This window comes from Bactrocera dorsalis, chromosome 3 (assembly GCF_023373825.1).
Source record: "Bactrocera dorsalis isolate Fly_Bdor chromosome 3, ASM2337382v1, whole genome shotgun sequence".
Taxonomy (NCBI): domain Eukaryota; kingdom Metazoa; phylum Arthropoda; class Insecta; order Diptera; family Tephritidae; genus Bactrocera; species Bactrocera dorsalis.
The window spans coordinates 40970738-40976893 of record NC_064305.1 but is presented as its reverse complement, the minus strand read 5'-3'; the positions used below and the strand labels follow the sequence as shown (position 1 = coordinate 40976893).

Genomic DNA, 6156 nt, shown 5'->3' with positions numbered 1-6156 from the left:
ACGTGAGAATCTGCGACATTTGGATTTTGCCGCCGCAAACGTCGCAGCTGAGTGCTCTCTCACAACGCAGGGTTGCCAATATCGATTTTCTTGCAGTAATTATCAACTTTTATAATTCAATCTGTTCAATATGTTTGAAATTTTCTTAAAATAATTAAAAATCAGAGTCGAATGCTATTATTTATAAATATATAAACTATTTTTAATAGTTTGTTTTCAGTTTTGATATTTTATATTGTAAAAAATTGTAATTGAAAACAAAGATGTACTCAAAACTATATATGCGTATTGGGCAATGGCAACAATGTTCAAATGAAAATAAACAAAGATGGCTGATTTCTGCGTTTTTACCACGTTTTTGACTGTGCACACATTTTGCCGATAAGGAAGGAAAAGGAAGGAAGGTAGTAGCGTTTTTGACTGGCTAGCCTTTAGTAGCAGAAACAGTGGAGAACCTAGAATCGTGGCCCGTGTCAGCTGATACGACCTATCTTATGGGCGCGCAATATAACTGAACAGTGAAAAACGTTACTCCCTTCTCTCTTTGACGTAGGACGCTGTGAGAATTCACGGCATTCGGAGTTTTGCCGCAGAAACGTGTCAGCTGATTGCTCTCTCACAACGTAGGGTTGCCAATATCGATATACTGTAGTAATTATCAACTTTTATAATTCAATCTGTTCAATATTGTTACAAAAAGTAGTATTAAGTTTTATTTGTATTGCTATGTGCATCCCTTATTATGAATAATAGCTGTAGGTATATGCAATAGCATTTGTCTTGTTGTAGACATCTGGCGCCGCGGCTGTCTGCTTGTCGAAACAATAGACATCTGGCGCCGCACTGTCTGCGTGTCGACTTAAACAATTGCTGAGTCTGGCGCCGCGGCTGTCTGCTTGCGTCTGGCGCCGTATAGCATTATGTTCTGGTAATTTCCAGACGCAATATTCTAGAAGGACACGTCGGCATCATCGAGAAGTGCGTGGCTATATAAGCCATGGCAGCGCCAACGTAATCAACCAGTGCTAAGAGTAAACTGATATAGTGTAGACGAGTTGTGAAATAAAGAGATTTTGTTGAAGTGAATTAAACGGTTTTATTTGTCAATCCAGAGATACGAACCTAACAAAGTAAACTAGCAAGCAGTAAATTCGTAACAATATGTTTGAAATTTTCTTAAAATAACTCAAAATAATAGTCGAATGCTATTATTTACATATAAATATATAAACTATTTTTAATAGTTTGTTTTCAGTTTTGATATTTTATATTGTAAAAAATTGTAATTGAAAACATACATAGTAGATGTGCTCAAAACTATGTATATATGCGTATTGGGCAATGGCAACATTGTTCAAATGAAAACAAACAAAGATGGCTGATTTCTGCGTTTTTACCACACATTTTGCTCGATAAGGAAGGAAAAGGAAGGAAGGGAGTAGCGTTTTTGACTGATTCTGCTAGACGCGATTTTATATTGCGAAATAAACTATGTGCAAGTATATTAACAAAAACCAATTTGAATATTTTTAGATGGCAGAAAATAAACAACGCACAGTTTGCTAACCATTTTTCCAATATTCTTAATTTCTAAATAAATAAAAATAACTAAGAGAAAATATTAACGGATTGTTTTGGTATTTTTGAAAAATCAATATAAATTTAAAGAAAAAAATCGTTTATTATTACCTTCGTGAACAGATAATAGAGTGAATTTAAAAGAAATAATTGATTGTAATGCGAAGAAAGTATGCGAAAAAAGTTTTTAGTTACCAGTTGCGGTATCAGAGAACGTGATTGTCGGTCACTGGTATTATGTGGTGCAATAGCGTCATCTATGATATTGGAGACAATGTGTCAATTATTTATTTACGAGCTCAGCGACTAATTGCGTTCCACATTTATCCACTTAGCAGAGTCCACTACCAAAGGTTAGAAACTAAATAAAGTCATAAAGCAGAGACGTACAGAGAACGCAGAGAACGTTTATAGTAAAGAAGGTTCACGAAGGAGAACGTAAAAATATTTTTGGCTAATAGCACAACCAGGGAAAAACGCTACTGCCTTCCTTCCCCATCGGCAAAATGTGTGAACAGTTAAAAACGTGGTAAAAACGTAGAAATCAGCCATCTTTGTTTATTTTCATTTGAACATTGTTGCCATTGCCCAATACGCATATATAGTTTTGAGTACATCTTTGTTTTCAATTACAATTTTTTACAATATAAAATATCGAAACTGAAAACAAACTATTAAATATAGTTTATATATTTATAAATAATAGCATTCGACTCTGATTTTGAGTTATTTTAAGAAAATTTCAAACATTTTGAACAGATTGAATTATAAAAGTTGATAATTACTGCAGTATATCGATATTGGCAACCCTGCGTTGTGAGAGAGCAATCAGCTGACACGTTTCTGCGGCAAAAATCCGAATGCCGTGAATTCTCAAGGCATCCTACGTCAAAGAGAGAAGGGAGTAGCGTTTTTCACTGTTCAGTTACATTGCGCGCCCATAAGATAGGTCGTGCCAGCTGACTCGGGCCACGATTTTATGTTTTTCACTGGCTGTGCTATAACTCGGCTCGGTAGTAGAAATCTTAACAGTTGCGCTTGAACAGAGCTAAGCCAGAGAATGTTTTAAGTGGGGCTAAGATTTGTTTCGTCGAAAAAAGACCTTTTTTCATGAATTTTTTTTAGAAATAATTATTGCTGTAGTTTTATTTTACTTATTATTATATGAAAGTAAAATATTTGAAGGATACTTTAAAAAAGTTTTATCGAAAAATAGCGTGGAAGAACGGATTTATTGTCGATCTCTGCAGGCACCTCGAAAAGAAGTTTTGTGCGGTGACCAGCCTACAACATCACTGGATCATCTGAAACCAAAAAATCAAAATGCTTTCTTTAGTTTATTAGTTTATCTTTCAATTGACGTCGATTTTTTCAATTTTTGGTACCATTTTCAAGCCAAAATGACGATTTTAGACGAAAAAATCGACCCATTTGTTATTGTAAAATTGTTAGTAATTAAAATTTTTGGAAAAAACTCGACGTTATCCAACCTGCTGTAACTTCGTTAGTTTTTCTACGAATGACCTAAAAATTTACCCCAATATTCTTTAGATGTTGATGGTTCAGAAAAAAAAAATTAAAAAAAATGGAAAAAAAGGTGTCAAACCTTATCCACCCCCCGCCCCCCTTAAGTCTGTCTAATTCTACTTAAAGCGTGTCATAAGATCTACAAGGTGTGTTCCAAATTAAACAGGACTTAAAAACAGACAGAACAAATTATTCTTTTCGGCAAAATCAATTTATTTTCTTCAAAATAGTCCCCTTCTGCTTCATACAGCTTTTTGCACGGCCCAAAAGCATGTCGAACGAGTGTTTTAGCTCGTTGGCCGGTTGGCCTCTCCCCGAAAAGTGGTTAATGGTTAAAATGTGATTTTTGGTCAAATAATCGTCCTTCGAATGTTGGATTCTGAACAATTTTTGGTCGTCAGTCAATTTGTGCGGAACAAACCGTGCACAAACTTTTCGTAAGCCCAAATACGAGGGCTGTCCGATAAATAACCGACCTAACCATGATGCACGCGACTTTTTAAAATTTTTTTTTCTATTTTTCTACATAGTTTCCTTGTAACTCCACACACTTCTCCCAGCGATGCTCCCATCTCTGCAACCCTTCCAAATAGTACTTGGCGTCTTTGTCTGCAAAATACGAGTTCACGAAAGAGATTGCCTCCTCATTTGACGAAAATCTCTGGCCGCCGAGCGCAGTTTTAAGTTGAGGAAACAAAAAAAAGTCGCTTGGTGCTAGATCCGGTGAATAAGGTGGATGGTCAAGCAGTTCGAACCGCAATTCGTGGATTTTCGCCATGGCGACTGTTGAGGTGTGAGATGGTGCGTTGTCTTGGTGGAACAAGACTTTCTTTTTTTGCAAATGTGGCCAATTTTTCGAAATTTCTTCCTTTAGCTTGTCCAATAATGATGCGTAGAATGCTCCTGTTATAGTTTTTCCTTTTTCAAGATAGTCGATAAAAATAATTCCATGGCTGTCCCAAAAAACACTCGCCATCACTTTCTCAGCCGAATACACAGCTTTAGGTTTTTTTGGGGCTGGTTCCCCCTTTTCAATCCACTGTTTAGATTGGTTTTTTGTTTCGGGCGTATAATGATGAATCCAAGTTTCGTCCACAGTTATCAATCGGCGCCAAAACTCGGTCTTATTGCTTCTAAACTGAGCCAACAGAGCGCTGGAATGTTTTGGAGATGTTCGATTCCATTTTCATGAATTTCAATGATGATTTCGACCACTTTCACGACCACTTTGAAAACGTTGAAACCACTCGTACACTCTGCTACGGGATAAGCAATCATCGCCATAAACTTGTTTCATCAATTGAAACGTTTCGGTAAAAGTTTACCAATTTTAAAACAAAATTTAATGTTGGCTCTTTGTCCGAAGCTCATTTTCGCACCGATAACACAGACATACTGACACTTAAAACGCAATAACTTCAACTCCAATCTATGAAATGTCATGAAATTCTCACTAGACAATCGATAAAGATGGCAGATTCTAATGCACCAGTCGACATATAGATGGCGCCACCAGGGGGCTCTAGATTCAAAAAGTCCTACTTACTTTGGAACGCACCTTTCAGTTTATGGCCGCTTCCTAATTGGGGATGTGTCAATAACATATTAGACACATTCGTTTAATAATGAAATTATATGATTATATAATTATGATTTGTCCAAATTGGCGTACGAGGGGCCATATAAGTAAGTGTACAAAATTTGTATACAATGAACTTTCTTGGTGTAACCGGGCCCTAACGCTTAAATGTAAAAAAGCTCATAGGTATCAAAGCTTTTCTGAAGGGTTGAGAGAAGACAGGCCAGAAAGCTTTCAAAAAGGTTTACACATCTTATTATTGAGAATAAAGCTTATAACTGGGAGAATAGCAGTTAATGAGAATACATGTAGAAAGTTAGTTTCACTTTGGCATCGAAACTGACAACTTGAATTAATTATACATATGTATGTACATATATGCGCAACACTAGTGGTAATTTCGAAAGTGCTGCGGGCTTTAATAAAATGGCCCAAGCTGGGTAAAATGTATCTGTTTGTGGCTCAACTATATGAGTAGATGAAATATACAATAGTAAATCGGTGCAAACTATTGAAATGCATCCTTGAAAATGTTATGTGTTTTTTTTTTACAAAAATAACAGACGTGAGAGCAGCAATGTGAGTTATTAAATATTAGTAATGCAACTGTGTATCTTATTACCAATAAATATTGATTCCAGTCACAGCAGTGCTCATCGCTAAGAGTAAATAATCAAAAATTATCGTGAAGGTATAAGGAAGAAAGAACATTTCTGTTGGCATAAGCCTGACAAAGAATGTAAAAGCGCATTAATAAAAGTTGAGACAATTAAGAAGTGTCGAATTGCTGGAGAAAGGTGCATACTCATACTTACAAATGCGTTCAGAAATAGTGGGTTGTCACTCAGCTGGTTGGTGTTGTTTCTTTTTTTGCAATTACTTTGACAAGGTTAACATGGGTTTTCAATAGCACTTGTTGCTCGCTCACTTGTTACTTCCGTATTGCCCATTTTTTAATAACAAGAATGTATGACTAAAGAAATGCATGTATTTATTATTTATTCTTACCTTCTAGGTGGACGTTGTTAAATTATCTGACAATTGCCTTTGATTTACTATATTTGCTTTGGATGTATGCACATATGTCGAAGTTAAATGGTCTTCAAAACTTTTAATGATCAAGGTTTATACACACACATATCAAATTTACAATAGTTTTAGAGACCATTTAACAAATTTCATATTGTAATATCTATCAACAACTTAAAACATTAGTTTATCATTATTGAAAAAGTGCGGGTCTAATATTTCTTTTCACCGATATATAATTCTTTCAGGATTCCTTGTATCTAGCACAAGGAACTGGACAACTCTTAACGTTTAGCGACTTTTGTCTAATTTGGCCTGTTAGAAGCATTCGCCACCTTCACTCACCGACTACGCCAGAAAGTACTCATATTTTATACTCTTGCAACGGTTGTTTGTTGTAATCGAGTTAGATTGAGTAAAAATTGAGATATCTTAGAGAAATT

The 6156-nt window shown here is 35.6% G+C and overlaps 1 protein-coding gene across 8 annotated transcripts in view; it reads left to right on the top strand.

The window, feature by feature from the left end:
* Positions 1 to 1250: 1250 nt before the first annotated feature.
* LOC105232219 (uncharacterized) overlaps positions 1251 to 6156 on the top strand; it is a 30362-nt gene continuing 25456 nt past the window's right edge. For 4 of the 8 annotated variants that reach the window (XM_011213859.4, XM_019992667.3, XM_029553206.2 and 1 more), the window contains exon 1: positions 4999 to 5263. The gene's annotated coding sequence lies outside the window, so the exon portion shown is untranslated. The other 4 variants (XM_029553204.2, XM_049451222.1, XM_049451223.1 and 1 more) reach the window with 4 other exon arrangements.